Source organism: Salvelinus fontinalis, chromosome 31, assembly GCF_029448725.1.
Source record: "Salvelinus fontinalis isolate EN_2023a chromosome 31, ASM2944872v1, whole genome shotgun sequence".
Lineage (NCBI taxonomy): Eukaryota > Metazoa > Chordata > Actinopteri > Salmoniformes > Salmonidae > Salvelinus > Salvelinus fontinalis.
The window spans coordinates 22,088,574-22,114,081 of record NC_074695.1 but is presented as its reverse complement, the minus strand read 5'-3'; the positions used below and the strand labels follow the sequence as shown (position 1 = coordinate 22,114,081).

Sequence of the window (25,508 nt, the reverse complement as noted above, 5' to 3'; positions counted from 1 at the left end):
GTTGCTGTTTTGCAAGATGACTTGGTGGGCTGGGTGGGGGGATAAAGAACGGGGGATGTTTGTCAATGTCAAAGTTCTAAAAACAGAATCTACTAATAAAGTATTGTGTAAAATAATGCACACTGAATCACATCACTTGAATGATTTTGCAAGTACATTACACACATACAGTAATGACGCGTTGAAACACTGCTGGTGTGTGTGGTCTACTCTAAATAAGATGTGATCATTACGGTATCAAAGGTAACTGTAATGAACATAAATACATCATTATAATACCATAGATCTGGTACACATAATATATGTAATGATATTGATCAGACTGTCTTGGCAGTGTTCACACGCTTGATTTGTCATTTGCAGTTTAGTCCACCGTGTGGCATGGCTGAGTCTTTCTCAGTGCCATTCTTATACTTCAGTTACCCAGAAGTAAAATTCTTGCAAAAGTTAGTCACTTCCTGTTTTCTGTCCACGAGATTACCAGAGATACTGGATCTAATGACGCGATGCCTATGTATCCGCCCTAAGAATGGGATTCGTTGACCACATGGGTAAATTGAGTATCTTATTTAATCTGTAGTCTACATATGAGTGTGTGAATGAGTGGACCAGGATAACATTTCCTAATAACATAATCTCTCGTTTGGATGATTGTGATTTTCTCTCTCTCACACACACACACACACACACCGCAAAACTGTGGACATGAAGCTAGGGTCAATGGTGGAAGAAGTACCCCATTATCATACTTGAGTAAAAGTAAAGATACCTTTAAAAGAAAACGACTCAAGTAAAAGTGAGTCACCCAGTAAAATACTACTTGAGTAAAATTCTAAGTATTTGGTTTTAAATATACTTCAGAATCAAAAGTAAATGTATTTCTAAAATATACTTAAGTATTTAAAGTAAATGTATAAAGAATTTCAAATTGATTATATTAAGCAAACCAGACAAGACAATTGTTTTAATTATTAACATATAGCCAGGGGCACTCTCCAATACTCAGATAGCATTTACAAACAAAGCATTTGGGTTTAGTGAGTTAGCCGGATCGGTGGCAGTAGAGGTGTGTAAGGGGTGCGTACTGGTTGAAAAAAAAACTGCGCTACAACGGCGTAGTTTAATAAATAAAAATTACGGTAAACAGAACAATCAATACAATGGGTACAAAACCCGTCGCACACCAGAAACAACGTGCACAAGCACTTGCAATAAACAATTCCGGACAAGGACATGGGGGGGGGACATAGGATTAAATACACATCTAATGATGGAATTGAAACCAGGTGTGTGGGAAGACGAGACAAAACAAATGAAAAATGGATCAATGATGGCTAGAAGACCGGCGACGCCGACCGAACAAGGAGAGGAACCAACTTCGGCGGAAGTCGTGACAAGATGACCAGGAATGTTCTCTTGATAAGTGTGTGAATTGGACCATTTTCCTGTCCTGCTAAGCATTTAAAATGTAATGAGTAGTTTTGTGTGTCAGAGAAAATGTATAGAGTACATTATTTTCTTTAAGAATGAAGTGAAGGTAAAAAACACTTAAGTAGTTCTTAAGTAGTACTTAAACTTTTACTTAATTACTTTACAGCACTGGCTAAAGTTAGGTTTTATGCTAGGGTTAGGGTTGAGCTGCAGTGATGTGCAGTTCACGAACGATTCGTTATTTTTGAGCGACTCTTTTTACTGACTAAAGAGTTATGATTCGTTTTGCTGAGTGACTCCTTCACTTGTGTCGTTCGTTTGACTTGCAAGTGCTGTCCGCAATGAGTCAGTAATATGCTACCGCAGGATGGTACGTTCACGACAAATGGGAACTCGGGAAAAAACGAGGTCAAATCATGATGTCGGCGATCCTAAGGCCGGAAAGTCGGAGTTGTAGAAATAAGCCCGAGTCCCCGACTTGAAATTCGAGTTGGATGACGGTTCAAAACAAATTTTCCCAGTCGGCGTTCGTTTTTTTCGTGTTCCCAGTTGTCTTGAAATCATTGAAGTCGGAGATTTCTGAGTTCCGAGCTCCGGGTTGTTTTGAACGCAGCAATAAGCAGCTCAGTGGTTCCAGAGTCATCCGCCGACTGTCTGTCATATGCCCACAAGAAACTAGATCATGGGCATAGAGGTAAAAAAAAAAAAAAACATTATAGATCGCATGGTGCAAGAACGAATGCAATTAATGATGGACACAGCTTTGTAGAACCAAAATATACACAGCCTCTACCTGGCTGCGGCCACAACTAGACCTCGTTTCAAATATATCAAGAACTAATCGTATTTGTATGGCTAGCAGGCTTTAGTTGAAATAAATTGATTAATAAGAAGATTGTGGGAGCTGTACTGTTATATATTTCTATTTATTTAACCTTTATTTAAACAGGGAGTCACATTGAGATTAAACATATTTTTTACAAGAGAGCCCTGTATAAATGCCAATAAAATAAAATAATAAAACATACACATACAGTACCAGTCAAAAGTTTGAACACCCCTACTCATTCTGGGTTTTTTATTTATTTGTACTATTTAATACATTGTAGAATAATAGTGAATACATCAAAACTATGAAATAACACATATGGAATCATGTAGTAACTCAAAAAGTGTTAAACAAATCAATATATATTTCACATTTGAGATTCTTCAAAGTAGCCACCCTTTGCTTTGATGACAGCTTTGCACACTCTTGGCATTCTCTCAACCAGCTTCATGAGATAGTCACCTGGGATGCATTTCAATTAACAGGTGTGTCTTGTTAATTTGTCAAATTTCTTTCCTTCTTTATGTAACAGTATAACTTTAAACCGTCCCCTCGCCCCGACACGGGCGCGAACCAGGGACCCTCTGCACACATCGACAACGGTCGCCCACGAAGCACGGTCGTTACCCATCGCTCCACAAAAGCCGCGGCCCTTGCAAAGCAAGGGGCAACACTACTTAAGTCTCAGAGCAAGTGACGTAACTGATTGAAATGCTACTAGCGCGTACCCGCTAACTAGCTAGCCATTTCACATCCGTTACACTCACCCCCCTTTCAACCTCCTCCTTTTCCGCAGCAACCAGTGATCCGGGTCAACAGCATCAATGTAACAGTATAACTTTAAACCGTCCCCTCGCCCCGACACGGGCGCGAACCAGGGACCCTCTGCACACATCGACAACGGTCGCCCACGAAGCACGGTCGTTACCCATCGCTCCACAAAAGCCGCGGCCCTTGCAAAGCAAGGGGCAACACTACTTAAGTCTCAGAGCAAGTGACGTAACTGATTGAAATGCTACTAGCGCGTACCCGCTAACTAGCTAGCCATTTCACATCCGTTACACTCACCCCCCTTTCAACCTCCTCCTTTTCCGCAGCAACCAGTGATCCGGGTCAACAGCATCAATGTAACAGTATAACTTTACGGCGTCCCCTCGCCCGGACACGGGCGCGAACCAGGGACCCTCTGCACACATCGACAACGGTCGCCCACGAAGCACGGTCGTTACCCATCGCTCCACAAAAGCCGCGGCCCTTGCAAAGCAAGGGGCAACACTACTTAAGTCTCAGAGCAAGTGACGTAACTGATTGAAATGCTACTAGCGCGTACCCGCTAACTAGCTAGCCATTTCACATCCGTTACACTCACCCCCCTTTCAACCTCCTCCTTTTCCGCAGCAACCAGTGATCCGGGTCAACAGCATAAATGTAACAGTATAACTTTAAACCGTCCCCTCGCCCCGACACGGGCGCGAACCAGGGACCCTCTGCACACATCGACAACGGTCGCCCACGAAGCACGGTCGTTACCCATCGCTCCACAAAAGCCGTGGCTCTTGCAGAGCAAGGGGCAACACTACTTAAGTCTCAGCGCAAGTGACGTAACTGATTGAAATGCTACTAGCGCGTACCCGCTAACTAGCTAGCCATTTCACATCCGTTACATTTATGCGTTTGAGCCAATCAGTTGTGTTGTGACAAGGTAGGGATTGTATACAGAAGATAGGCCTTTTTGGTAAAAGACCAAGTTCATATTATGGTAAGAATAGCTCAAATAAGCAAAGTGAAACAACCATCCATCATTACTTTAGGACAGGGGTGGGCAACTCCAATCCTCGAGGACTTGATTGGTGTCACACTTTTTCTCCATCCCTAACAAACACAGCTGACTAATGAAATTGCATTCTAAACTGAAGATCGTAATTAGGTGATTATTGGAGTCAGGTGTGTTAGCTGTGACACCAATCAGGCCCTCGAGGACTGGAATTTCCTACTCCTGCTTTAAGACAGGAAGGTCAGTCAATGCAGAAAATTTCAAGAGTTATACACGTTTCTTCAAGTGCAGTCGCAAAAACCATCAAGCACTATGATAAAACTGGCTCTCATGAGGACTGCCACATGAAAGGAAGACCCAGAGTTACCTCTGCTATAGAGGATAAGTTCATTAGAGTTACCAGCCTCAGAAATTGCAGTCCAAATAAATGCTTCACAGAGTTCAAGTAACAGACGCATCTCAACATCAACTGTTCAGAGGAGACTGCGTGAATCAGGCCTTCATGGTCGAATTGCTGCAATAAAAAACACTACTAAAGGACACCAATAAGAAGAAGAAGAGACTTGCTTGGGCCAAGAAACACGAGCAATGGACATTAGATGGGTGGAAATCTGTCCTTCATCTGATAAGTCCAAATTTGAGATTTTTGGTTCCAACCACCATGTCTCTGTGAGACGCAGAGTAGGTGAACGGATGATCTCCGCATGTGCGGTGCCCACCGTGAAGCATGGAGGAGGAGGTGTGATGGTGTGGGGGTGCTTTTTTTAAATTTTGAATTGAAGGCACGCTTAACCAGCATGGCTACCAAAGCATTCTGCAGCGATACGCAATCCCATCTGGTTTGAGCAAAGACTATCATTTGTTTTTCAATAGGACAATGACCCAAAACACACCTCCGGGGTGTGTAAGAGCTATTTGACAAAGAAGGAGAGTGATGGAGTGCTGCATCAGATGACCTGGCCTCCACAATCACCTGACCTCAACCAAATTGACATGGTTTGGGATGAGTTGGACTGCAGAGTAAAGGACGGCAGACAACAAGTGCTCAGCATATGTGGGAACTCCTTCAAGATTGTTGGAAAAGCATTCCTGGTGAAGCTGATTGAGAGAATGCCAAGAATGTGCAAAGCTGTCATCAAGGCAAAGGGTGGTTGCTTTGAAGAATCTAAAATATAATTTAATTTAACACTTTTTTTTCTTACTACATGATTCCATATATGTTATTTCAAAGTTTTGATGTCCTCACTATTATTCTATAATGTAGCAAATAGTAAAAAAAAAAAAAAAAAAAACTTGAATGAGTAGATGTGTCCAAACTTTTGACCGGTACTGTATATGCATATAAAACAATATAATTCAGCACACAATAACAAAACAAGTATATTTAATAACAGCAATCACATTCAACTACATAGGTCCTCAATCAATAATGTAAACTGCCTGAGTGGCAACAGCACATGTAACTGCAGTGAACACTGCAGATTGTTCCACAAATTAGAGACAAAAAACAAATGCAGATTTTCCCGAAATCTGTGAAGACTGAAGGTATCTCTAGTGTTATCCATTCCTGAGAACAGGTTTGGTAACTTATTATTCTTAACTTAATTAAGTTACATATGGAGGGAGTTTCTGTAAGATTGCTTTGTAAGTAAATGAAAGAGAACGCAGCTCTCTTCTTACAAACCAGGCTCAACACAGGGGCGACAGGTAGCCTAGTGGTTAGAGCGTTAGACTAAAAACCGCAAGATCAAATCCCGAGCTGACAAGGTAAAAATCTGTTGTTCTGCGCCTGAACAAGGCAGTTAACACACTGTTCCTATGCTGTCATTGAAAATAAGAATTTGTTCTTAACTGACTTGCCCAGTTAAATAAAGGTAAAATAAACAAACAGACTACGATGATGAGCCCTAAAATTGTCTCCTGTGATAAAACATATTGCGGAATGGTAGACTGCGTCCAAGGGTTTCAAAACAGAGGTTGCAGCATGCACGTAAACACAATATCACCTAAATCCAATACAGGGAGAAGCGTTGTTTTCAATACTGAGGAATGATTTATTTCAATATAAAAAAACAATCTTGGATCTTAGCTTCTTACTCAGATATTCTATATGCGTTACGATGGACAACTTGTCATCAATCCAGACACCCAGGTACTTATATTGAGAAACAAGCTCAATTTGAGCTCCATTTGTAGCACAAATATGCAGGTCCTCAGGGTCAACATTTCATGACCTAGAAAATAGCATGAGCCTGGTTTTACTTGTATTCAACACTAATTTAAGATCTGTAAGTGATTTCTGAATTGAATCAGTCATGCTGAAGTTCACGAATGACCTGCTGCACAGGGGTGGCACAGGAATACTAAACTGTGTCATCTGCATGGAGATGAATGTTACAAGTATTAACAGTGTCTCCTATGTCATAAATATACAAGGTGAACAATAATGTACCTAATATCGAACCCTGAGGAACACCTTTTTGAATCTCAAGAAATTCAGATTTAACCCCATCTGTCAAGATGGTCTGTTGCTAAGATAATTCTGAAACCATAAACAGGCTGTATATCCCAGGCCTATTCTTGATAACTTCTTCAGCAAAACAGAATGATCAACAGTGTCCAACGCCTTTGACAGGTCAATGAACAAGGCAGCACAGCTCTTTCTAGCATCCAAGATCATTAACAACTAGTGTTGTTGCTGTGGTAGTACTATGCCCAGGCCTAAACCCTGATTGGTTTATATTAAAAATACAATTATCAGATAAAAAGGAACAAAGTTGTACAGTACATTAACCAAGGATTCAACAATCTAAGCTAATCAAGGTAGTCTTGAAATGGGGTGATAGTTGTCAAGATTATTTGTATTCCAACCCTTATGGAGTGGCAGCACATATGCGTATTTCCATGCTTTTGGAATACTTCCTGATAACAATGTTAAATAAAAATGTGGCCTACTGAGCCAGCAATAAAGTGAGCTTCACACTTAAGCAGACCAGGCTCCAAATGATCAGCTCCTGTGGACTTTTTTTTGTTGTCTAATGTTAGCAAAGCATCCAGGACTTCTTCATCGTTGAATTTCTGAAAAGAAAACTCCTGGCCAGCATTTTCAGTATCATTCAAAAGATTTTCATCATCAACATCCAAACTACTCTTTTCAAGAGCTTTGAAATGGTGATTAAATGCATTAATTGTATCAATTTTGTCAGTAATAGGGACAAAATCTAAATGAATTTATTGGGGGAGAGAAGAGGAGACACAACCCTTCAGTGACGCAACAGCTTTTCAGAATTTAGCTGGGTTCTCTGTACATTCAGATAGTGTATTAACATAATAATCAGAATTTGCTAGTTTTAAACACAGATTTCTCAATCGTCTGAAAGACTGCTGGTCTGGGCCCGAGTCTGTGAATCTAGCTTTGGCCCAGGCAGCATCTCTTTTGTGTATGACTTCAGATAGCTGAAGTCTGGACTGAACCAAGGGCAAGACCTATTTTTAATTCTCTGTTTTTTAAAACCTCTACAGAGTACCTAACCCGGATCCGGGAGCACCCCCCACCTCCCCCACACTGATTAGCATCGCTAGCATAGCGTCACAATTAAATAGTAGCATCTAAATATCATTAAATCACAAGTCCAAGACACCCAATGAAAGACACAGATCTTGTGAATAAAACCACCATTTCAGATTTTTTAAATGTTTTACAGGGAAGACAAAATATGTAAATCTATTAGCTAAACACGTTAGCAAAAGACACCATTTTCTTACTCCAACAGTTTCTTACTCCATCAGGTGCTATCACCAATTCGGCTAAACTAAGATATTGATAGCCACAAACCAACAAACAAATTCATAAGATGACAGTCTGATAACATATTTATGGTATAGCATAGTTTTTTTTTTTTAAATGTGCATTTTTCAGGTATAAATCACAGTTCTACATTGCAGCTGCAATCTGATATAGTGCTGATGCAGCTAGAACAATTACAGAGACCAACGTTATATAACTAATTACTTGTCTTAAAACATTTCAGAAAAAATACACAGCGTACAGACATTGAAAGCCCAACATCTGGTGAATCCAAACAATATTTCAGATTTTTTAAATGTTTTATAGCGAAAACAAAATGTAGCGCTAAATTAGCATAACCAGGCCAGCCAGAACCAGCTGGACGCGCCCGACCAGTTCACATGCACGACAGATATATGAAATAACATCGTAAATTGGGTCTTACTATTGCTGGTCTTTCATCAGAATGTTGATCAAGGTGTCCTTAGTCCTGATGAGTCGTTCAATCCATTCACAATGGCAACTTCCCCTCTTCATTTAGCCTGGGTACTGGTCGACTGGCACGGTCCCTGTCCAAAGTTAAAAAACTCAAAGAACGGAACACGGCAAAACTCCCGAAAAAATTCTAATAATCTGATTAAACTATATTGAAAAAACATACATTACGGTGATATGGTCACATGTATCAAACAAACTTCGAGACGGAGATAGTTTTCATCCGTAACGTCAGCATAACAAAAGACAATGGCACCTCTGAAAACGCGCATCTCAGAAACCGGAAGTTGTCGGTCACGCTAAAGAAATAGGTCTTATTTCACGTCAGTACAAGATAAACAAAAAATTTCTCCTCTGACGTCTTCCAGACACCCAGAGGAAGAAGAAGGAAGTGTGTTTCGGGTCATAGGTGGCGTGACCATATATAGGCAGAGCGTTGAAGCGAGCATACACATCTTGCAATCTTCTTCTGGCTCAGGGAAAGTGCTGTCAAATGACCTGTGTTTCACTCAGAGACGAAATTGAAACGGATTTAGAAACCATAGCTTGTTTTCTATCCAATGGTATATGGTTATATGCATATAGTAACAGCAATAATTGAATAAGAGGCAGTTTAATCTGTAGAGGCAATTATGCTAATGCGAAACAGCACCCCCTGTATTCTCAAGAAGTTTTAAAGGGAGCTTGTTTATCTACAATACAATTGAAAACATTTGAGAAGTGGTTCAGAGCCAACTCTGGGTCAAGTATAGATGCAAAACAATCAAAGTCACAAAAAAATGCCTATTCATTGAAATGTTTAAAATTCCTCTTGTTGATAAAAAGAGGTTTGGATCTAGGCATCCATATATCCCTGACACATACAATGGGACTGTGGTCACTAATATCCAAAGCAAATACCCCACTCCCAGCATATTTCTCTGGAGTATTTGTAAATATGAGGTCAATCAAGTCAATTTCTTAGGGTCCTTTAAGTTTGGATGAGTAGGCTTTGTAATCAGCTGGGTCAAATTTAGATTAGTACAAAAATCCTTTAAACAGTCAGCATCCTGCGTTCCCCATGCAGCCTTTGATATTATTGACCATAACCAGTTGTTGAAAAAACGTATGTGTTATGGCTATTCAACCTCTGCCATATCGTAGATTCCAGAACTATCTATCTAATAGAACTCAAAGGGTTTTCTTTAATTGAAGCTTCTCTAATGTCAAACATGTAAAGTGTGGTGTACTGCAGGGCAGCTCTCTAGGCCCTCTAGTGTTTTTTATTTTTACCAATGACCTGTCACTGGCATTTAAAAAAGCATGTGTGTCCATGAATGCTGATGATTCAACAATATACGCATCAGCACCCACAGCTAATGAAGTCACTGAAACCCTTAACAAAGAAGTGCAGTCTGATTTGGAATGGGTGTCCAGAAATAAACTGGTCCTTAACATCTCTAAAACTAAGAGCATTGTATTTGGTACAAATCATTCCTTAAGTTCTAGACCTCAGCGGAATGTGGTACACCGGCTGTTGAACAAATTGAGGAGATTAAATTACTTGCTGTTACCTTAGATTGTAAACTGTCATGGTTAAAACATATAGATTCAATGGTTGTAAAGATGGGGAGAGGTCTGTCCGTAATAAAGAGATGCTCTGCTTTTTTGACACCACAATCCAAAAAGCAAGTCCTGCAGGCTCTAGTTTTGTCTTGTCTTGATTATTGTCCAGTCGTGTGATCCAGTGCTAGTTAAGCTGCTGCTGGCCCAGAACAGAGTGGCACATCTTGCTCTTCATTGTAATCAGAGGGCTGATAATAATACTATACATGCCAGTCTCTCTTGGTTAATAGTTGAGGAGAAACTGACTGCGTCACTTCTTCTTTTTATAAGAAACAATGTGTTGAAAATCCCAAATTGTTTGCATAGTCAACTTACACACAGCTCTGACACACACACTTACCCCACCCGACAAGCCACCAGGTGTCTTTTCACAGTCCCCAAATCCAGAACAAATTCAAGAAAGCGCACAGTATTATATAGAGCCATTATTGTATGGAACTCCGTTCCATCTCATATTGCTCAAATGAACAGCAAACCTGGTTCAAGAAACAGATAAAGCAACACCTCACGGCACAACGCCTCTCCCCTATTTGACCTAGATAGTTTGTGTGTATGCATTGATATGTAAGCCACATGTGCCTTTTTAAAAATGTATTTTTAATTGATGTAGTTCTGTCTTTGAGCTGTTCTTGTCTGTTAATGTTCTGTATTATGTAATGTTTCATGTTTGTGTGGACCCCAGGAAGAGTAGCTGCTGCTTTTTAAGCTAATGGGGATCCTAATAAAATACAAAAAAATACCAAATCTATAATTATTCTGTTTCATTATTCCTGGTATATACTACTGGTTATAATTGCAAACAGAGCCCATAGAATGGGATGTTGTGTCACGCCCTGACCGTAGAGAGCTTTTTATGTCTCTATTTTGGTTTGGTCAGGGTGTTATTTGGGTGGGCAGTCTATGTTGTATGTTCTATGATTTTGTATTTCTATGTGTTGGGCCGGGTGTGGTTCTCAATCAGGGACAGCTGTCTATCATTGTCTCTGATTGAGAACCATACTTAGGTAGCCTTTGTCCACCTGTGTGTTTGTGGGTAGTTGTTTTCTGTTTAGTGTTTTTCACCTTTCAGGACTGTTTCGGTTATTCCCTTTGTTATTTTTGTATTTAGTGTTCAGTGTCAATAAACAAACATGAACACGTACCACCCTGCGCTTTGGTCCTCACCTTCTTCCAACAGCCATTACAGAACTACCCCACCAAAAGAGGACCAAGCAGCGTGGTTACCTGGATAGTTGGACATGAGAAAATCCTAGAAGGCAAGGGACCCTGGGGACAGAGGAGTGAACATCGCCGTCCTGAGGATGAACATCGCCGTCCTGAGGAGGCAGCTAGGAGAGGGGCCAAGGATTACACGAGAACACGGCTGGCAAGAAAGCCCGAGAGGCAGCCCCAAAAATGTTTTGGGGGGGGAGGCACACGGAGAGTGTGGCAGAGTCAGGTTGGAGACCTGAGCCAACTCCCTGTGCTTACCGGGTGATCCAGTAATGATCCATGGCAGGAATTCTCCAGTGGTGATCCATGGCACGAAGCCTCCAGTGATGATCCATGGCAAGAAGCCTCCAGTGATGATCCATGGCACGAAGCCTCCAGTGATGATCCATGGCACGAAGCCTCCAGTGATGATCCATGGTAAGAAGCCTCCAGTGATGATCCATGGCACAAAGCCTCCAGTGATGATCCATGGCACAAAGCCTCCAGTGATGATCCATGGCACAAAGCTTCCAGAGGCGCCCGTCAGTCCGGAGCTTCCAGAGGCGCCCGTCAGTCCGGAGCTTCCAGAGGCGCCCGTCAGTCCGGAGCTTCCAGAGGCGCCCGTCAGTCCGGAGCTTCCAGAGGCGCCCGTCAGTCCGGAGCTTCCAGAGGCGCCCGTCAGTCCGGAGCTTCCAGAGGCGCCCGTCAGTCCGGAGCTTCCAGAGGCGCCCGTCAGTCCGGAGCTTCCAGAGGCGCCCGTCAGTCCGGAGCTTCCAGAGGCGCCCGTCAGTCCGGAGCTTCCAGAGGCTCCCGTCAGTCCGGAGCTTCCAGAGGCACCCGTCAGTCCGGAGCTCCCAACAAGGGTCCCCAGTCTGGCCCCCGCTACGAGGGTCCCCAGCTTGGGGTCGGCGGTGAAGGTCCCCGCTCTAGAGGCGCCACCTAAGTGGGCCGAGCCAGAAGTGGAGCGGGGTCTACGTCCCTCACCAGAGCCGCCACCACGGAGAAATGCCCACCCAGACCTTCCCCTATGGGTTCAGGTTTTGTGGCCGGAGTCCACACCATTGGGGGGGGGGGGGGCCTGACCGTAGAGAGCTTTTTATGTCTCTATTTTGGTTTGGTCAGGGTGTGATTTGGTGGGCATTCTATGTTGTATGTTCTATGATTTTGTATTTCTATGTGTTGGGCCGGGTGTGGATCTCAATCAGGGACAGCTGTCTATCGTTGTCTCTGATTGACAACCATACTTAGGTAGCCTTTTTCCACCTGTGTGTTTGTGGGTAGTTGTTTTCTGTTTAGTGTTTTTCACCTTTCAGGACTGTTTCAGTTATTCCCTTTGTTATTTTTGTATTTAGTGTTCAGTGTCAATAAACAAACATGAACATGTACTACCCTGTGCTTTGGTCCTCACCTTCTTCCAGCTGTTACATGTTGCAATATTGAATTAGTCATATTTGATGTTTGGTGAATCTATGAATTATGTATGACCACTGGAGTCTTTTTTATAGAATATTTAGAAATGTATTTCATCACTCAAAATCTTGACAAAGCATATTCTGTATTCTGTAAAATAATTGTACATTATTTCGATGAATCGGGTCATGAACATATGGACTTGAAATGAACAAGGGAGAGGGTAAACCTAGGCTAAGACTGGCATAAGTTTACAATAACTCTGTTGCAGTGGTCTTAGGTTGTCTCCGTATAGGCTATTCCCTCCCATCGCAAAGCTTCCCAGTTGAAGAACTTGCGATCGCCATGCAGCACCACAGCATCATGTGCTTTCGGAAAAGCACCCCTCAGCATCAGAAGATGCCCTTCTGGAGGCATGCAGCCATAGAGTCATTATACCCCAATGTAGGCCTATTTGCCTACTAGCCAAAAAAAGTGCAGAGCATGCATGATGCCTGCAACTCATCATTCCAACATATTTGAACATTTAATGAATCCTTCATTAAGTTCAGTCAGTCAGTATGTCATCCATTCTGTCATTTGTCTGAGTTGTACTAGGAACTAAATCAAAGCGAAAAGAACTTCTTATCCATGTGTTTATAGAAATCCATATGTATTCAAAATGATCTAAATTCTCAAGTTCTTTAGCCTATCACTTTAATAATGCAATGTTTTAATTTAGGCCTATTCATCCACAAAATAGGCATTCAACTTGTAGGCAGTGCAATATAGGCTATCATTTTGGGTACTGGTGTCTTGAAGAATAATTTTAGAACTGTTTTTATTATAGGCCTCCCCTTAAAGAGACCCTAGCTCACAGGCCTCTAAATATAGCCTCTAAATATTTTTTTTTACAAAATAGTAGAAGAAGCACATGCAGTGGCTGATAGAGAAAACAGATCTGGCAATAAGAATAGGCTATAGATAGGCTTGACCATTTGGGACCCCTTGGCTATTTCGCTCAGGACAGGTTATAGCCAAGACTTTGTTGTGTCTCATTTATTTATATGGATATAGCATGATGGGGTTGTGCAATGCAAATGCCTATAACAAGCCTACATATAGAGTGGAATTTGCAAATACAACAGTCAAAATGCCTAGTATAAGGCTTACAGTCCGTGCTCCCAAATCCTGGAAAAAGTGTGATTCATTAGGTTACGTGATCACCACAGTAGCCCCACGCGGCTGTAAAAATTTATTATGCAATCTTAAATAACACACAACAGCATTGCATATTTAGATAGTGGAATAGGCCTAGCCTAAACATATTTACTTTCTATTTTGCAGCTCAGGTGTTTATTCTAGACAAAGCTCTTCTGTGTCTTTATAGCATAATAAAAAGTAATTTGCTGAAGGCCCAAGCCTATACTACGCCATCTACTAGTATAACGTTGTTATCGAATGCCATTCTAAAACAAACTCTAGGCATTTAATTTGGAAATGAAACCGGAAGCTGCAAAGCAACTCTAACATCTGGCGTAGAGTTGCTTGATTGACTAGCTAACTTCGACTAGCTACGTTCGGTTCATGTTCTTTGCAGATACCACATTCAGGACAAAAGTTTGTATGTATAAAAAATATCTGTAACCTGTAGAAGGCCAAAAGGTTAAAATCGTCTTACCTCAAACCTTTGCACTTTCTTCCACTGCAAACCAACCATTCCAGTGTTTTTTTTTACTTGCTATATTGTATTTACTTCGCCACCATGGCCTTTTTATATTTTTATTTATTTTTATATATACACTGCTCAAAAAAATAAAGGGAACACTTAAACAACACAATGTAACTCCAAGTCAATCACACTTCTGTGAAATCAAACTGTCCACTTAGGAAGCAACACTGATTGACAATACATTTCACATGCTGTTGTGCAAATGGAATAGACAAAAGGTGGAAATTATAGGCAATTAGCAAGACACCCCCAAAAAAGGAGTGATTCTGCAGGTGGTGACCACAGACCACTTCTCAGTTCCTATGCTTCCTGGCTGATGTTTTGGTCACTTTTGAATGCTGGCGGTGCTCTCACTCTAGTGGTAGCATGAGTGGCTCAGGTAGTGCAGTTCAAGTGGCTCAGGTAGTGCAGTTCATCCAGGATGGCACATCAATGCGAGCTGTGGCAAAAAGGTTTGCTGTGTCTGTCAGCGTAGTGTCCAGACCATGGAGGCGCTACCAGGAGACAGGCCAGTACATCAGGAGACGTCGAGGAGGCCGTAGGAGGGCAACAACCCAGCAGCAGGACCGCTACCTCCGCCTTTGTGCAAGGAGGTGCACTGCCAGAGCCCTGCAAAATGACCTCCAGCAGGCCACAAATGTGCATTGATGACCTCTCTGTTCGTCATATATGCATATTCACTTTAACCATATATACATGTACATTCTACCTCAATCAGCCTGACTAACCGGTGTCTGTATGTAGCCTCACTACTTTTACAGCCTCGCTACTGTATATAGCCTGTCTTTTTACTGTTGTTTTATTTCTTTACTTACCTATTGTTCATTTAATAATTTTTTTGCACAATTGGTTAGAGCCTGTAAGTAAGCATTTCACTGTATGGTCTACACCTGTTGTATTCGGCGCACGTGACAAATAAACTTTGATTTGGAAGTGTCAATCACGTGAAAAATGATAAATACAAGTGTTGAGACGTTTTTTATTTTTTTATTTTTTTATTTAACCAGGTAGGCAAATTGAGAACACGTTCTCATTTACAATTGCGACCTGGCCAAGATAAAGCAAAGCAGTTCGATACATACAACAACACATAGTTACACATGGAGTAGAACAAACATACAGTCAATAATACAGTGAAAAAATAACTCTATATACAATGTGAGCAAGTGAGGTGAGATAAGGGAGGTAAAGGCAAACAAAATACACTGCTCAAAAAAATAAAGGGAACACTTAAACAACACAATGTAACTCCAAGTCAATCACACTTCTGTGAAATCAAACTGTCCAGTAGCGTAAAAGAGGGGTTGGTGGGTGGTGGGTGGCGGGACACAATGCAGATAGCCCGGTTAGCCAATGTGCGGGACCACTGGTTGGCTGGCCCAATTGAGGTAGTATGTACATAAATGTATAGTTAAAGTGACTATGCACTGGTTGGTCGGGAGCACTGGTTGGTCGGCCAAATTGAGGTAGTATGTACATGAATGTATAGTTAAAGTGACTATGCATATATGATAAACAGAGAGTAGCATCAGCGTAAAATAGGGGTTGGGGGGGGCACATAATGCAAATAGTCTGGGTAGCCATTTGATTACCTGTTCAGGAGTCTTATGGCTTGGGGGTAAAAACTTTTGAGAAGCATTTTTGTCCTCGAATTGGCACTCCGGTACCGCTTGCCATGCGGTAGTAGAGAGAACAGTCTATGACTGGGGTGGCTGGGGTCTTTGATAATTTTCAGGGCCTTCCTCTGACACCGCCTGGTGTAGAGCTCCTGGATGATGTACTGGGCCGTACGTACTACCCTCTGTAGTGCCTTGTGGTCAGAGACCGAGCAATTGCAGTACCAGGCAGTGATGCAACCAGTCAGGATGCTCTCAATGTTGCAGCTGTAGAACCTTTTGAGGATCTCAGGACCCATGCCAAATTTTTTTAGTTTCCTGAGGGGGAATAGGCTTTGTCGTGCATTCTTCACGACTGTCTTGATGTGTCACGCACCCCTGGGGAGCTCCAGTGTTGAAGATCAGCGTGGCAGATGTGTTGTTACCTACCCTCACCATCTGGGGGTGGCCCGTCAGGAAGTCCAGCATCCAGTTGCAGAGGGAGGTGTTTAGTCCCAGGATCCTTAGCTTAGTGATGAGCTTTGAGGGTACTATGGTGTTGAACGCTGAGCTGTAGTCAATGAATAGCATTCTCACATAAGTGTTCCTTTTGTCCAGGTGGGAAAGGGCAGTGTGCAGTGCAATAGAGATTGCATCATCTGTGGATCTGTTTGGGCGGTATGCAAATTTGAGTGGGTCTGGGATAATGGTGTTGATGTGAGCCATTACCAACCTTTCAAAGCACTTCATGGCTACGGACGTGAGTGCTACGGGTCTGTAGTCATTTGGGCAGATTGCCTTTGTGTTCTTGGGCACAGGTACTATGGTGGTCTGCTTGAAACACATTGGTATTACAGACACGTGTCAAATGTAATTTTTTGGACACCTGATTTTTTGGCCTGTCTAGTGTGTTTACAGGTGATTTGAACACTTGTTATGATCATTTTTCAATTGCTTTTTTCAAGTGTAAAATGTCATTTTTTTGTACACGTGTTTTTTTTACACCTGTTCAGTGTGCATTTACAGGTGATTAGAACACTTATGGTCATTTTTACACACGTTCATTACACCTGTTCAGTGTGCATTTACAGGTGATTAGAATGCTTGTTATGGTCATTTTTATTTGGTAGCTAATGTCACATTTTGCAATTTTTTTAAAGCATTTATGCATTGAAAAATAAGCTCATAAAGGTCATGTTAAATGACCGATATTATCTCATAGAAAAAAATGTATAAGATCCCCTGAGCCCATCTTAACTTCAGTCATTTTCTACCATGATTACATTTACATTTGAGTAATTAAGCAGACGTTCTGGTAATATTTAGCTAAGTACATATACTGTAACTCACTCTCTGTGCCATCTTTTAGCATTTTCCTCACAGTAATACACATGTTCAGTCTTTATTGGTCTTATTACACAAATTATTAATTTCTGCCCTGAAAATCTATTCATTCCCTCCACATTGAAGTAAATGGCGGCCAATTTGAAAATAGGCTGCATTGACTGATTTTACACTGAATCCATGATGACTCTATGAAACTTTTCCAATGGGTCTCCTTGTTCTGTGGGAAGTTAGGTGTAGTTATCATCTAGGGTAGCAAGTGATAATAAAGCACATCCCAATGCTGCCCATTCTGTCTCATCAATATACCCCAAAATGCATACAGGTACTGCATGACCTTTGACCCACCCAAGGTGGACCCATGAAGATGTCATTAACGTTCCAATTATTTGATACCTTATTTCATACCTCAAGTTAATAACATGTCAATTGCCAATCGCCAATTCTTCCTCTGACGTACCAAGCTAAGTCCATGTGAAAACAAATCCCCTCCATTGTGTATTCATTATTTTATAGTAACAATATGTTCCCCCAGCCTTTGGGCTCCTGAGTGGCGCAGCAGTCTAAGGCACTGTATCTCAGTGCTAAGAGGCATCACTTCAGACACCCTGGTTTGAATCCAGGCTGTATCACAACAGGCTGTGATTGGGAGTCCCATAGGGCGGTGCACAATTAGCCCAGCGTTGTCTGGGTTTTGCTGGTGTAGACCGTCATTGTAAATAAGAATTGCCTAGCTAAATAAAGGTCAGATAAAAAATATAGCACATTTCAGACATGAATGCAACACTTCACAGGAAAAAACTATGAAAATAAAAACTGAAATATTTACAATAGAAACAAAAGAATAAGATTTTTAAACTAAAAAACTAAAAAAGCACCCTAAGGAAAAGAAAAGCTAAAAATGTGTGTTTTAAGATCCCTTTTAAATATGTCCACAGTTTCTGGCCCCCCCAGGATCCCTGGCAAGCTATTCCAGAGGCTGGGGGCGTAATAACTAAAGTCTGCCTCTCCATGCCTCTTGGTCCTAGGCTTTGGGATAGTTAAAAGGCCAGTGCCAGAGGACCTGAGAGATCTACTGGGTACATAACTCAAAAGCATGTCTGACATGTATTGAGGTGCACAATCATGGATTGAGTTGAAAACCAATAGAATAATCTTAAAATGTATTCTATAACTCACAGGTAGCCAGTGCAGAGACCTTAAAACCGATGTAATGTGTGCTCTCTGTCTGGTCTTGGTCAGTACCCGTGCTGCAGCATTCTGTATGTTTTGCAGTTGACCAGTGACTTTCTTGGGTAGACCAGACAGGAGAGCATTACAGTAGTCAAGCCTGCTTGTAATAGAAGAACGGATGCATCTCCGTATCAGCCTGAGATAGAAACGGACGTACCTTGGCACCTGAGGGGTGGTAAAATGCTATTTTGTTCACATTCGTAATGTGTGATTAGAAATTGAGTTCAGAATAAAAAATATTTAGTGGCCGTGAATTAAAATGTGCGGCCAGATTCTCTCTCTGTGCTGTGGCTCCAATAATAAGTACCCTGGTCTTGTCTTGATTTAGCTAGAGGAAGTTGTGAGCCATCCAAGTATTTAAATATTGTGTGTTGCTTATCAACAAAGTAGCATAAATGGTTGGACTGTGAAACCATGACAAATATTAACAGGCCACATTCATGTCCTGAGCAAATTCTTCAAGCCATTGCACAAAATAAAAATAGGGAATAGGCATGTTTATTTATTTATGGTTGACTAATAAGCCCAAGCAGTACGCTAGGCCACATGATATGTTATACAATATTTAAAATGTATACATTTAAAAAAATCACTACATTGGGAAAAATAAGTAGCATGTACACTTTGTTACCGGTGTAAAATTCCAAATGCACTTTGATATGCTAAACTATGTGACCAATACACTATTTGATCACTATTTGAAGCCCTCACTGCCACAACAATTAAAATGTCATTTAATTTAGAACTGACAAAATAGCTTTTTTTATTATTATATAATAATAAATATATATACACACACAGTCAGCCACCTTGCATCATTCACGAATGTAAAAAATCATAGCAATTTATAATATCCCAATCCAAATAGTGTTGAACATATTGATAAACTAGATATTAATAACACTAATGCTAAGCAAAGGGAGCTAGGAAAGGTAGATGAGCTAGAATAGGAAAGGAGAAAAGGAAAGGTAGATGGCAAAGAAAAGAAAAGAAAGGGAGCTAGGATATAAGGAAAATAAATCATTAAATGAACCGGGAAAGGAGAAAAGACAAGGAAGCACAGAAACGATAGGAAAGGAAGCTAGGAAAACGAGTAGTATAGGAAAGGGAGTTTTGAACAACATGGAACTGGACAGCATTTGCAGTAAACGGTTTCTGTTACAAAACGTTTTGCAATAGAATTTGTGTAATGAATACACCTCTGATTGGACTCCTCTATTTCCTGGGGCACTTTCATTGTGGATCGTTGCAGATAGAAATGTTATGAATATAGCTGACTTGATTTGTTATTCTATAGTCAGTGAGGCATGTTTGTTCGACACAATACATTTATATCTAAAGGTTCCATAAAAAGTGTCAGGATAAGGTAAGGAAAATGGATTTCAAGACAAAGCAATTCATAACGTTGATTCTGATACAGAACATGGTCGTGACTGAATACCACAGTTTCACTCTAAAAGTGTTGGCTTGTGTGAACAGCCCATTTGTGTTTCCAAGGTGAAGCTGCTTCCCAACTTCAGACAAACCCAGGCCAGGACATACTGGACTGCATGTGGACTATTTGTGCATTTCCCTGTGAAAAAACCAACACGGAAAAGACACGAAAGTTTAGAATAATTACTGTTTTTCAGAAGTAGTTGTTAATTATGTAACGTAAAATAGTACGAGAAATCATTCTTCATACTCTACATTCTCTCATCTTATATTATTGAATGGCATGTTAGTGGGAAGAAAAATAAGCCATGTTGAACAACTGTGTGTGTGGCAGCACTGGACGAGCCTGAGGCTGCAGGGGAAAGTCACTGGACGAGCCTGAGGCTGCAGGGGAAACTCACTGGACGAGCCTGAGGCTGCAGGGGAAACTCACTGGACGAGCCTGAGGCTACAGGGGAAACTCACTGGACGAGCCTGAGGCTGCAGGGGGAAGTCACTGGACGAGCCTGAGGCTGCAGGGGAAACTCACTGGACGAGCCTGAGGCTGCAGGGGAAAGTCACTGGACAAGCCTGAGGCTGCAGGGGAAAGTCACTGGACGAGCCTGAGGCTACAGGGGAAACTCACTGGACGAGCCTGAGGCTGCAGGGGAAAGTCACTGGACGAGCCTGAGGCTGCAGGGGAAAGTCACTGGACGAGCCTGAGGCTGCAGGGGAAAGTCACTGGACGAGCCTGAGGCTGCAGGGGAAAGTCACTGGACGAGCCTGAGGCTGCAGGGGAAAGTCACTGGACGAGCCTGAGGCTGCAGGGGAAACTCACTGGACGAGCCTGAGGCTGCAGGGGAAAGTCACTGGACGAGCCTGAGGCTGCAGGGGAAACTCACTGCTGGACTATGCTGACCACTGTCTCCAATCTCATTTACCAGAATGTTGCTATTGTCAAGGACATGCTCAACTTTTCCGGTAATGTGAGACCTCAAGTTCAAACAACAACAAAAAACTATGTAGCACTCTGGTGCACTGCAAACCCTGACCCATTCAATATCTTACACGCTGTCAAATGTAATGGAGTGTGTTGAATGGTTGGTGTTCATACAAGGACATGTATACAGCTAGACATGACCGCCTCAATGACCAGATAGCCATTGAGGTGAGAAATGTAGCCTCACCAACAGCAAACACACCTCTATAAACATTCTTGTGTAAGCGGAAGCTGGTTTGATGATGATATGGTTTCCTCTGTACCAAATACAACAAATATTGTTATTGGGGGGAGGAGTGGGCTGCTCATTTCACTGTTAAATGGATCAGGCCTTTGCTGACAAGTATTGGAAATACCAGAAACTTGTAACATGCTCGGACAGCCTTGGATATAAGTGCCAGTTGATGGCATTGATATTTTGCCATCTCTGCCACGTACACAGGCTTACAGAATGTGGCCTTCAGATTGCAGGGGTGTGATTTAAAATAAAGTACCAGTATGTAATGTAATCTTAAATGAAATGTTTACACGCTGTGTGTGGTTTAAGTGAGGGATCAACAGCGTGGCCAATTTTATTTGGTTGTATTGCAGAAATCTCACAATGAATGCAGTGTGTGTGTGTTCCATCCGATACAGTATGTCAGAGGTTGGCAACCCTGGTCCTGTAGTGCTGCAGGCACTTCATGTTTTTGATTAACCGACCTGGTAGACCAGGTGTGTTGAATTAAGGCAATAACTGAACTGATCAATTAGCTCAGTAGCTCAGGATTTGGGGGTAAAAAATTAGGACGAGGAAAGAGAAACAAGGGCTAGGGGAAAGAATATGGCGAGCATTGGCAACTAGACCAAACCATTATACAAAGAGGCTTGGCAAAATAATGTATGGCAAGTTGTGATGCCTTGAGGAAGCTTCTGTCTTCCTTTTACACTCAACAATGTCTATGTGTTTATGCATATACATGAAAGGCTTGTTGTGGTATTCATGTAATTACCTGATACTCATCTGTACACCAAGATCCCACACCTGAAACTTCAGGGTGTTGTACGTCACTGTCTCCACGTTGAAGGCGATTGCTGTAAAACACAGTGACCGAGATTAAACACCTTAAGATATGAGCACACATGTCAAAAAAAGGAATGCCCTTTAACCATCCACTCTATTTTTGACATGTGGAAAGCCTATTTATTATAGTGGAGCACACAAAAATAAATTATCCCTTTATTCACCTGGAACTAGACAACATAAAGTGCATGAACCACCTTTCCAAGTAGAAAGAAATGAAAAACAGAAGTGGTACATACTGGGAATGGTGGTGGCCACATCTCCAACCTGCTGGTGATACAGGAGGATGGTATTTATACCAGCTCCAGTATGCAGCAATAGAAGTTCAAGTAATGCTACTGTAGTGTAATGCTACTGTAGTAATTGAGGGAGAGGAGTGGGACCAGGGATGCTTGCCCTGGACCAGTGTAGGTTATGCACACTTGCCAATAGCTATATCACCAGTATCTTTGTGTAGACCTATTCTGTTCTTTCTGAGCCCTAAAGGTCCAGACCTCTTGGTAGATGTCATCAAGCAAGCCTACAGGGATGCTACAGAGGGTTACTACTGTATGTGTCTCTGACATACATCCAGTGTCTCTTTCATGCCTTTGAACAATAAATAGCTAGCTGGGTTAGCACACAAATTAGCTAACATTATACTGTTAACTAGCAGGCATGAAATAGATTACAAAGTTAGTTTCAGTAACATAACGATGATGGCATGCATTTCTATCACAAGTTACTGGGCTGACAGTTGGCATGAAATGACTTGTCAGAAAAGGGCGATGTCTTCTCTATGAAATTAGTAAACAAACTAGGTACAACACCCTCTTGGCTAACGTTAGTCAGTATAAAAACAGCTAACCAGCTAACTTAGCTAGCTAAAATACAATAGAAAGGTATGGGATGCTTGTTAGCACAACATGCTAGCGGACTTTCAATAGAGAAATACACATCCATAAATGCTATACGGTACTAGTTGTAAACTGTGATGGAATGCATAAATACATATCTAAAATCTGGAAATAAAATAGCTCACTTACAGATTGGTAACGTTAAAGGAAGAGGTCGATGTTTTTCGATGTTAAACTTACTTAAAGGAATCAATCCGTGCGCTTCTATATTTATATATACTGACACTAAAGCATGCAGAGAAGTATTCAGGTATTCTGTTACTGTTTGTTTGAACTTTAGAATGTGCAAAATGACAGCACAGTCTGTGGTTGTCTTTTGTAACTCAGAAAAGTTCCAAAACTTGTACTGACTGTAATAAACTCAAACTGAACTTAAAAACTTGAACAGTCTATCTCCTTTCCGTTTCATCAACAGTTTTGAATTCACGCTATTCCAGATGCAAAGGGGGTTGTACCTAATAAAGTGACCACTAACCACTGTTTCTATAGACTTTCCATAATGTGTTCTGGGAAGACCCAGGGTATTAAACATTTGGCTGTAAGTGTTGGTGAGAAAAATGGAGGAAGAAATTAAAACTACTTTTTCCACATAGCATTACAACTACAAAGGTGACACTGGCAAGTTAGCTTCTTTTCATTGAAATAGCATGGCTGGTTAGCTAGCTAGCAATAGTCTTCTGTCTAGTCTGTAACTAATGGTTGTTACATTTCGGGAACAGAGCAGTAGTTCTTTGTACTTGTCATTTGGTTGAGACTAACATTATTTTAGAAAATAATTGTTTACTTTGTGTATATTTGTTGTATAATTAGTTGGCTTTGCTAGTTAGCAAGCTGAGATTGATTCGCTCAATTAGGCTAATTTAGCTATTAGCTAATGTTTTAGGAGAACAGGCTAGCTCCCTGCAGAATCTTCTAGACAATAAAGAATGGGGAATAAGATCTGGCTGTTGCAGTGCCCAGACGAGGTGAGCTCAAACTGCTACAGAGATAAAAAGGTAAGATCTCTATCTTTAGTAGTTATATTTCAAGGTTGAACCAATGCAATAGGTATTTTATTGGCTTGCTAAATTAGCTGCTTTTCCTGAAAATGTCTGAAAATCTGAAAATCTGATATAGCTACACTCTTAGAAAAAAAGGTGCTATCTAGAACTTAAAAAGTTATTCAGCTGACCGCATATGATAACATTATGAAGAACCCATGTTGGTTCCAGGTAGAACCTTTGTTCGTTCCAAGTAGAACCATTTTGGGTTCCAAGTAGAACCATTTTGGGTTCCATGTACAACCCTTTCCACAGAGGGCTCTACATGGAACCCAAAATGGTTCTACCTCGAATCAAAAAGGGTTATACTATGGGGACAGCTGAAGAACCCTTTTGGAACCATTTTTTCTAAGAGTGTATCTAGTTGTTGTTCTAATGCAATGTCCATGTTACAGCCACAACATGATGATCATGTAGTTAAGCATCTGAAGACTAGTGAAGAGAAAAGCCTGCTTTGGATGAGCAAGGAAGAACAATAACAACTAGCTATATCAGATAAACATGTTCAGGAGAACCAGGGAGAGAGCAAGCTAGTAGTAGTAACATTATTATTTGAAACCTCACATGCGCATGTATCTGTGATATATTTAAGCAATAAGGCACCTCAGGGGTTTGTGCTATATGGACAATATACCACTGCTCAGGACATTTCTTAGCACGATGCAACGCAGAGTTCCTGGATACAGCCCTTAGCCGTGGTATATTGGCCATATACCCCCAAGGTGCCTTATTGCTATTAAAAACAGGTTACCAATGTAATTACAACAGTAAACAAGTAATATTGACTCATACCCCTGCTATACGGTCTGATATACCATGGCTTGCTATTTTGCTATCTGTCTCATGTTGTACCGATTAAAGGTTGACCGATTATGATTTTTCAATACCGATACCGATTATTGGAGAACCAAAAAAGCTGATACCAATTACTCGGCTGATTTATAAAAATATATATATATATATATATATATATCATACACACACACACATTTTTGTAATAATGACAATTGCAACAATACTGAATGAACACTTTTATTTTAACTTAATATAATACATAAATACACACACACAGCTCTGAAGTGACAATGATACTGAAGAGTCTGCTTAGGAGACAAATACTCTCAACTGTTTAAATGAAAAGAGAGTTTAAGTTACCTGTGATGAATGTTGAAAACAAAAACTTTAATTTCTATATGCAGGAAATCATATTTTAATAACGGGCATGGTAAGAATTGACAACCAAAGTGCGAGTCATAATTCCCATGACACCTTCTAGCAAAATCTGAAAAGCGGTTCCTTCATTTATTCCATAGGATATTTTTAGGTTCACTTAAAATAAGGTCTGTGTTTCGTGTAGGCTTACATCACCGTGCCAATTTTATAACTGTGTAGATATCCATAGGACAAGGTAACTCTGATCAATATTGGCTAAATATAAGCGAAGATAAAAAAAATTATAGAGTGGATTTATGAAAATATGTTGACAAACGTTACCTTATCCTAGTGAGATTTACATGGGTATCAAAACGTCGAGGCGGTTTAAGCCTGCACGAAACACAGACCTTATTTGAAGTAGATCAAGACATTCTCTATGGAAGACATGAACGGTAAAATAACGAAGGAACCCCTTTCAAATTCAGCCGCAAGTTATTACAGGAATTATAACGCGTCGACTATTTCTCTCTAAACCA

At 41.1% G+C, this 25,508-nt stretch overlaps 1 long non-coding RNA gene across 1 annotated transcript; it reads right to left on the bottom strand.

Annotated features, from left to right (window-relative positions):
• Positions 1 to 18,887: 18,887 nt before the first annotated feature.
• Positions 18,888 to 24,748, bottom strand: LOC129829819 (uncharacterized). The gene is made up of 2 exons (XR_008755458.1): positions 21,811 to 24,748; positions 18,888 to 19,978 (listed from the first exon to the last, which is right to left on the bottom strand). It is a non-coding gene; the product is annotated as an uncharacterized LOC129829819 (long non-coding RNA).
• Between the last annotated feature and the right edge of the window lie 760 nt (positions 24,749 to 25,508).